This window comes from Pygocentrus nattereri, chromosome 22 (genome assembly GCF_015220715.1).
Source record: "Pygocentrus nattereri isolate fPygNat1 chromosome 22, fPygNat1.pri, whole genome shotgun sequence".
Classification (NCBI taxonomy): Eukaryota; Metazoa; Chordata; class Actinopteri; order Characiformes; family Serrasalmidae; genus Pygocentrus; species Pygocentrus nattereri.
The window spans coordinates 2881064-2890765 of NC_051232.1; positions in this window are offsets into that span (position 1 = coordinate 2881064).

The following is a 9702-nucleotide window of genomic DNA, read 5'->3' on the forward strand; positions in this document are numbered from 1 at the left end:
CTGGCAGCTCCATCTCCAACATTCTTTGCCCAATATCTCCACTATTCCTCCTCAACACATGTCCAAACCATCTCAACCTGGCCTCTCTGGCTTTATCTCCAAACTGCTCCACCTTCACCGTCCCTCTGATCTGCTCATTTCTAATCTTCTATTGATGTATCTAATCATAAGTGTATATCATGTACAGCGGCTGTGAACATCAATCAGATTATAGAGTATGAAAGCACAAGTAATCTTGCCTTCATTCAGTAACCCCCAGCATCTGGCAACAGCAGCACCATATGACATATTTAGCAAACACTAAACTACATGTTTCCGCTGCTCTTGTCCAGTCACATTCATCGCACGGTGCCGTAGTTAAGCCGATGACCGCTGCCTGGGATGAAAACTTCATGGAAAGTGACAGGCCGGAGTGCGAGCGCTTCGGCCCATGCTGATGCAGTGGCGACTGCCCCATGGACGGACAAATGGATGGCCGGTTGGGCAGCAGGACGGTCCAGCGCGTCCCGTTAACGCACGGCTGCGTCTCTGGGCGCTCCACCCTGCCCGCCTGCTGCAGCTGCCATGCCGCACACCACAACTGGAGCAGAAAATCGCTCCTGGCACCCACGTGTACAAGTGTGTGTGTGTGCGTGTCTTTGAGTGTCCGTGTAGAGCACTTCTGGAAACTTCTGCACATTGTGACAAGCGTTGTGATCACTGTTGAGTTGTATTGGACTATGTATGGGACAGGATTCACTTTTGATTAGGCAACATTAATACACAAAGAGTTCACCCTATCAGGGTGCAGTGTGCTAAACTATGCTAATGAGAGGATTATGATGGCCTCAGGAGGCCATATCAGCCCATTTAGATTGTTGAGGCATCCAGAAGGGGGTTTACATATAAATTTTACATATACTAAATGATTTGTTTAAAAAAAAAGCAGTACTCTTATGTGACAAGGAAATATTTAAAAATGGGCAATTAGACAGGAGCATGCTCAAGTAGCTCTGAGTGAGAATGCACTCCAAACAGAACCCGACACATAGTGGTGCAATGAACACACACTTCAACTGTTTGGAAGCCTCTCCCTCAAATACAAGGATCCAAAAAAAAGCACATTTAAGAGGCGCTCCTAAGTCTTAAGATGGTCTAAAGAAGTTTAAACTTGTCAGGACTGCATGGTTACAAGTGTGTAGTTGTCAGGACTGCATGGTTGTAAGTGTGTAGTTGTCAGGACTGCATGGTTGTAAGTGTGTAGTTGTCAGGACTGCATGGTTGTAAGTGTGTAGTTGTCAGGACTGCATGGTTGTAAGTGTGTAGTTGTCAGAACTGCATGGTTACAAGTGTGTAGTTGTCAGGACTGCATGGTTGTAAGTGTGTAGTTGTCAGAACTGCATGGTTGTAAGTGTGTAGTTGTCAGAACTGCATGGTTACAAGTGTGTAGTTGTCAGAACTGCATGGTTACAAGTGTGTAGTTGTCAGAACTGCATGGTTACAAGTGTGTAGTTGTCAGGACTGCATGGTTGTAAGTGTGTAGTTGTCAGAACTGCATGGTTGTAACTGTGTAGTTGTCAGGACTGCATGGTTGTAAGTGTGTAGTTGTTAGGACTGCATGGTTGTAAGTGTGTAGTTGTCAGAACTGCATGGTTACAAGTGTGTAGTTGTCAGGACTGCATGGTTACAAGTGTGTAGTTGTCAGGACTGCATGGTTGTAACTGTGTAGTTGTCAGGACTGCATGGTTGTAAGTGTGTAGTTGTCAGGACTGCATGGTTGTAAGTGTGTAGTTGTCAGAACTGCATGGTTACAAGTGTGTAGTTGTCAGGACTGCATGGTTACAAGTGTGTAGTTGTCAGGACTGCATGGTTACAAGTGTGTAGTTGTCAGGACTGCATGGTTGTAAGTGTGTAGTTGTCAGAACTGCATGGTTGTAACTGTGTAGTTGTCAGGACTGCATGGTTGTAAGTGTGTAGTTGTTAGGACTGCATGGTTGTAAGTGTGTAGTTGTCAGAACTGCATGGTTACAAGTGTGTAGTTGTCAGGACTGCATGGTTACAAGTGTGTAGTTGTCAGGACTGCATGGTTGTAACTGTGTAGTTGTCAGGACTGCATGGTTGTAACTGTGTAGTTGTCAGGACTGCATGGTTGTAAGTGTGTAGTTGTCATAACTGCATGGTTGTAAGTGTGTAGTTGTCATAACTGCATGGTTGTAACTGTGTAGGTGTCAGAATTGCATGGTTGCAAGTGTGTAGTTGTCAGGACTGCATGGTTGCAGGTGTGTAGTTGTCAGGACTGCATGGTTGTAACTGTGTAGTTGTCAGGACTGCATGGTTGTAAGTGTGTAGTTGTCAGGACTGCATGGTTGTAAGTGTTGTAGTTGTCAGGACCTGCATGGTTGTAAGTGTATAGTTGTCAGGACTGCATGGTTGTAAGTGTGCAGTTGTCAGAACTGCATGGTTGTAAGTGTGTAGTTTTCAGGACTGCATGGTTGCAGGTGTGTAGTTGTCAGGACTGCATGGTTGTAACTGTGTAGTTGTCAGGACTGCATGGTTACAAGTGTGTAGTTGTCAGGACTGCATGGTTGTAAGTGTGTAGTTGTCAGAACTGCATGGTTGTAACTGTGTAGTTGTCAGGACTGCATGGTTGTAAGTGTGTAGTTGTCAGAACTGCATGGTGTAACTGTGTAGTTGTCAGGACTGCATGGTTGTAAGTGTGTAGTTGTCAGGACTGCATGGTTGCAAGTGTGTAGTTGTCAGGACTGCATGGTTGTAACTGTGTAGGTGTCAGAATTGCATGGTTGCAAGTGTGTAGTTGTCAGGACTGCATGGTTGCAGGTGTGTAGTTGTCAGGACTGCATGGTTGTAACTGTGTAGTTGTCAGGACTGCATGGTTGTAACTGTGTAGTTGTCAGGACTGCATGGTTGTAAGTGTGTAGTTGTCAGGACTGCATGGTTGTAAGTGTGTAGTTGTCAGAACTGCATGGTTGTAAGTGTGTAGTTGTCAGGACTGCATGGTTGTAAGTGTGTAGTTGTCAGGACTGCATGGTTGTAAGTGTGCAGTTGTCAGAACTGCATGGTTGTAAGTGTGTAGTTGTCAGGACTGCATGGTTGCAGGTGTGTAGTTGTCAGGACTGCATGGTTGTAACTGTGTAGTTGTCAGGACTGCATGGTTACAAGTGTGTAGTTGTCAGGACTGCATGGTTGTAAGTGTGTAGTTGTCAGAACTGCATGGTTGTAACTGTGTAGTTGTCAGGACTGCATGGTTGTAAGTGTGTAGTTGTCAGGACTGCATGGTTGTAAGTGTGTAGTTGTCAGAACTGCATGGTTACAAGTGTGTAGTTGTCAGGACTGCATGGTTACAAGTGTGTAGTTGTCAGGACTGCATGGTTACAAGTGTGTAGTTGTCAGGACTGCATGGTTGTAAGTGTGTAGTTGTCAGAACTGCATGGTTGTAACTGTGTAGTTGTCAGGACTGCATGGTTGTAAGTGTGTAGTTGTTAGGACTGCATGGTTGTAAGTGTGTAGTTGTCAGGAACTGCATGGTTACAAGTGTGTAGTTGTCAGGACTGCATGGTTACAAGTGTGTAGTTGTCAGGACTGCATGGTTGTAACTGTGTAGTTGTCAGGACTGCCTGGTGTAACTGTGTAGTTGTCAGGACTGCATGGTTGTAAGTGTGTAGTTGTCATAACTGCATGGTTGTAAGTGTGTAGTTGTCAGAACTGCATGGTTGTAACTGTGTAGTTGTCAGGACTGCATGGTTGTAAGTGTGTAGTTGTTAGGACTACATGGTTGTAAGTGTGTAGTTGTCAGAACTGCATGGTTACAAGTGTGTAGTTGTCAGGACTGCATGGTTACAAGTGTTGTAGTTGTCAGGACTGCATGGTTGTAACTGTGTAGTTGTCAGGACTGCATGGTTGTAACTGTGTAGTTGTCAGGACTGCATGGTTGTAAGTGTGTAGTTGTCATAATGCATGGTTGTAAGGTGTGTAGTTGTCATAACTGCATGGTTGTAACTGTGTAGGTGTCAGAATTGCATGGTTGCAAGTGTGTAGTTGTCAGGACTGCATGGTTGCAGGTGTGTAGTTGTCAGGACTGCATGGTTGTAACTGTGTAGTTGTCAGGACTGCATGGTTGTAAGTGTGTAGTTGTCAGGACTGCATGGTTGTAAGTGTGTAGTTGTCAGGACTGCATGGTTGTAAGTGTATAGTTGTCAGGACTGCATGGTTGTAAGTGTGCAGTTGTCAGAACTGCATGGTTGTAAGTGTGTAGTTTTCAGGACTGCATGGTTGCAGGTGTGTAGTTGTCAGGACTGCATGGTTGTAACTGTGTAGTTGTCAGGACTGCATGGTTACAAGTGTGTAGTTGTCAGGACTGCATGGTTGTAAGTGTGTAGTTGTCAGAACTGCATGGTTGTAACTGTGTAGTTGTCAGGACTGCATGGTTGTAAGTGTGTAGTTGTCAGAACTGCATGGTTGTAACTGTGTAGTTGTCAGGACTGCATGGTTGTAAGTGTGTAGTTGTCAGGACTGCATGGTTGCAAGTGTGTAGTTGTCAGGACTGCATGGTTGTAACTGTGTAGGTGTCAGAATTGCATGGTTGCAAGTGTGTAGTTGTCAGGACTGCATGGTTGCAGGTGTGTAGTTGTCAGGACTGCATGGTTGTAACTGTGTAGTTGTCAGGACTGCATGGTTTGTAACTGTGTAGTTGTCAGGACTGCATGGTTGTAAGTGTGTAGTTGTCAGGACTGCATGGTTGTAAGTGTGTAGTTGTCAGAACTGCATGGTTGTAAGTGTGTAGTTGTCAGGACTGCATGGTTGTAAGTGTGTAGTTGTCAGGACTGCATGGTTGTAAGTGTGCAGTTGTCAGAACTGCATGGTTGTAAGTGTGTAGTTGTCAGGACTGCATGGTTGCAGGTGTGTAGTTGTCAGGACTGCATGGTTGTAACTGTGTAGTTGTCAGGACTGCATGGTTACAAGTGTGTAGTTGTCAGGACTGCATGGTTGTAAGTGTGTAGTTGTCAGAACTGCATGGTTGTAACTGTGTAGTTGTCAGGACTGCATGGTTGTAAGTGTGTAGTTGTCAGGACTGCATGGTTGCAAGTGTGTAGTTGTCAGGACTGCATGGTTGTAACTGTGTAGGTGTCAGAATTGCATGGTTGCAAGTGTGTAGTTGTCAGGACTGCATGGTTGCAGGTGTGTAGTTGTCAGGACTGCATGGTTGTAACTGTGTAGTTGTCAGGACTGCATGGTTGTAAGTGTGTAGTTGTCAGGACTGCATGGTTGTAAGTGTGTAGTTGTCAGAACTGCATGGTTGTAAGTGTGTAGTTGTCAGGACTGCATGGTTGTAAGTGTGTAGTTGTCAGGACTGCATGGTTGTAAGTGTGTAGTTGTCAGGACTGCATGGTTGTAAGTGTGTAGTTGTCAGGACTGCATGGTTGCAGGTGTGTAGTTGTCAGGACTGCATGGTTGTAACTGTGTAGTTGTCAGGACTGCATGGTTACAAGTGTGTAGTTGTCAGGACTGCATGGTTGTAAGTGTGTAGTTGTCAGAACTGCATGGTTGTAACTGTGTAGTTGTCAGGACTGCATGGTTGTAAGTGTGTAGTTGTCAGGACTGCATGGTTGTAAGTGTGTAGTTGTCAGGACTGCATGGTTGTAACTGTGTAGGTGTCAGAATTGCATGGTTGCAAGTGTGTAGTTGTCAGGACTGCATGGTTGCAGGTGTGTAGTTGTCAGGACTGCATGGTTGTAACTGTGTAGTTGTCAGGACTGCATGGTTGTAACTGTGTAGTTGTCAGGACTGCATGGTTGTAAGTGTGTAGTTGTCAGGACTGCATGGTTGTAAGTGTGTAGTTGTCAGAACTGCATGGTTGTAAGTGTGTAGTTGTCAGGACTGCATGGTTGTAAGTGTGTAGTTGTCAGGACTGCATGGTTGTAACTGTGTAGTTGTCAGGACTGCATGGTTGTAAGTGTGTAGTTGTCAGGACTGCATGGTTGCAAGTGTGTAGTTGTCAGGACTGCATGGTTGTAACTGTGTAGGTGTCAGAATTGCATGGTTGCAAGTGTGTAGTTGTCAGGACTGCATGGTTGCAGGTGTGTAGTTGTCAGGACTGCATGGTTGTAACTGTGTAGTTGTCAGGACTGCATGGTTGTAAGTGTGTAGTTGTCAGGACTGCATGGTTGTAAGTGTGTAGTTGTCAGGACTGCATGGTTGTAAGTGTGTAGTTGTCAGAACTGCATGGTTGTAAGTGTGTAGTTGTCAGGACTGCATGGTTGTAAGTGTGTAGTTGTCAGGACTGCATGGTTGTAAGTGTGTAGTTGTCAGGACTGCATGGTTGTAAGTGTGTAGTTGTCAGGACTGCATGGTTGCAGGTGTGTAGTTGTCAGGACTGCATGGTTGTAACTGTGTAGTTGTCAGGACTGCATGGTTACAAGTGTGTAGTTGTCAGGACTGCATGGTTGTAAGTGTGTAGTTGTCAGAACTGCATGGTTGTAACTGTGTAGTTGTCAGGACTGCATGGTTGTAACTGTGTAGTTGTCAGGACTGCATGGTTGTAACTGTGTAGTTGTCAGGACTGCATGGTTGTAAGTGTGCAGTTGTCAGAACTGCATGGTTGTAAGTGTGTAGTTGTCAGGACTGCATGGTTGTAAGTGTGTAGTTGTCAGGACAACATGGTTGTAAGTGTGTAGTTGTCAAGACTGCGTGGTTGTAAGTGTGTAGTTGTCAGGATTGAATGCAAGTTTTCAAGATTTTCAGGATCGCATGGCTTCAGATTGTCAGGATTCAATGGTTTCACTTGTCAGAACTGCATGGCTGCTCATATTAAATAAAATTATCCCTACAGCCTAAAGATGAAATCCTGCCAAAGAAACCTAAAGACTGTAGAGTTTCTGCAAATTCTTTTTTAGGTAGAGGGTGCTACCACCAGGGGAGTGAGCAAGTAAATGAGTATGTGGATGCACTCTAGGCTCTCTCACATCGCATCGTCATACTCATTTGCATTCCAGCATAAACAAACTTTTTGATGAATGAATTAATTAATGACTAATTGTCCTGGAGGGAAATTACACCGAAAGGCTGAACGGTGTGGAGCAAGGTTAGCTTCTCTGAGGTGAGTCATTTGCTCAGGCTTTAGTTGCCTCTCTCTCCCTCTTATCAGAGTCATTGTTCTTGTTCCCTTTCAAGCACAATCTCAACATGAAACTCAGAAACCTTAGAAAGCTTGGATCACATGTCTAAATTCCTGATCATCATCAATTCCTTAAACACATTGTTTATTTACCACAAATGGTCTAAAGAAACTTGTGTGTGATGTGAAAGAGTGAAAATGGTAGTATAGTCGCTTAAAAATGGAGCTGTAAAACTCTAAAGGGGTAAACATGGAGTTATTTAGTGTAATTAGTGTCCGTCACTTCATAGCTTAATTAAATACTGAATTACATCAAAGCTTAACCCAGTGATTGTGAATCGTGCCACAAACGTCCCTGCACTGACTAGACTTTAGTAAACAGCATTGCAAATGTGTTCCATTCTATTTGTTCTCATTTTAAAAAGCCTAAGGGCATATTAGCTCCCACTGGCTATTGCAACATGTTTATAAATGAACTAAGGCTAGACCTGTAAAGTCATTAAAAACATTAGTTGAATTGCCTGTCTATTAAACTAATTAGTGAATTAACATTAATGAATCAACTGCACGGTGGCATGGTGGCGTGGTGTGTAGCGCTGTCACGTCACAGCAAGGAGGGCCTGGGTTCGATTCCCCGGGTGGGTGACCGGGGTCCTCTCTGTGTGGAGTTTGCATGTTCTCCCCGTGTCTGCGTGGATTTCTTCCGGGTTCTCCGGTTTCCTCCCACAGTCCAAAGACACGCAGTCAGGCCAAATGGACATGCTAAAGTGCCCCTGGGTGTGAGTGAGTGGCTGTGTCTGCCCTGTGATGGACTGGCGACCTGTCCAGGGTGTATCCTGCCTTCTGCCCAAAGACTGCTGGGATAGGCTCCAGCAACCCCCTGCGACCCTGACGGAGAAGCAGCTTAGAAGATAAATGGATGGATGGATGAATCAACTGCACATTTGCAGCAATGGGCCTACTTAACAAGCCTCCTTGGACAAGCCATGAACTGGTCAGTAGCTGAAGCTGATGGCAGACATGAAGACTTCATGAAAATAAGGGCTGCAAAAGACTTTCTACAAAAACAGTCTGTTTATATTTGTATGGTGCAAAAGTTAGAGACCACCCTTCACTTATTTATTGTGCAAGAAAAATTATATGCAGGGACATTTTTTCACATCTCCGAAGTTCAGTATTAGAAATTGTTTAAATTGTTTAAGTTGTAATGTCTTCACAACAGTTACGCTTCCATTCAGATTAAAAGTGTTGAGTTCTCACAGTGGACAGTTTTGGTGGTCAGCCAGGCCTTGCAGGTGGTTGTTAGGAGTTCCAGATCCTCTGTAGCGACATCACTAGCATCTGCTCCTCACTCTAGGAGTATAGAGAGCAAGTGTACAAGTGTAGGCTTCTTCCTCTTCCTAAGGCCATATATAAACTTTTACATAAGCAACGTATGTAAACAGGCATCAAAGCCCTAAAAGCTTTTAGCTCCAGATCAGTGCTTGTGAAATGAATTCATTAGAGTGTGTGTGGTTTGTACTACAATACACACTTCAAGAACTGCAGAGTCTGCGCCCACATTCCCAAAAAACTCTGAAGAACCGTCTAGAAGTACCAGGCAGACACCCGCTGGAAGAAACTCTCCATGCAAGACTTCACATCCCTTCATTCTTCAGTACACACATACACACACTGCAGTCCTCTGGAGGGTGATCTCCTCTCCCCACCTGGGTTCTTCTCAGTACACACACAGCCAGCTGAGCAGGCGAGCACCTGCTGGTCCTCACATTCACACAGGCTGCTGAGCGCTCCAGGCTGTCCTTCAGCTCCTTTTATGGTGGGATGTTTTTACACTTGTCATCAAAGTGTGACATTTCTTGTCATTTCTCTGGGGATAATTGAAAGAACTTGGTAATTGAAAAGCCTTGTTCTTTATTTCAAGCTGCGCGATGGAAGGTATTTATGTTAAGATTGTCAACCGCTAAAATATGGTGAGTGTGCGTCGCCCTGTCCAGCCTGAAATGACCATTTAATAAGGCATTAGATCGGACATGATGGGGGGTTTTTGGATCACGTCATACACCTTTATGTATTACACATGGGCAGCCTCAAAAAGGCTTGATGTTTAGGTCTCAAATGCAAAACCAACATCCTGCTAATGAAGATATGATGACCATAGCAGATAATTCACCCACATCCTCTAAAGACACTTCCTTCACCAAGATTTGACTGAGTTCTCTTCAAATTCTCTTTCAACACACTCGTAAACATCGCATTCATCTGCTCAGGGAGGAGGACTGAAGCACAACCCATGTAACAAAAATGTCTTCAACACACACTGTGTGCAGTTACACATTGCCACCAGAGAGGTCTCCAAATCCCCAAAACTTACAAAGTGCAGCTTTATTAAAGCCCAAAATAGTGACTTATGAATGATATATTCATATATGACTACCTTTAAATAGTTGAAGATCAATTTTATTTCATTTACTGCTCTCATTTCTCTTGCTTCTTGGTCCTCTCTGATTGTTGTAAAAACACATATTAAAAATATATTATGAAAAGCTGTCTCTACCAAACCCCTGGCTACCCATACAGTTAATAATACA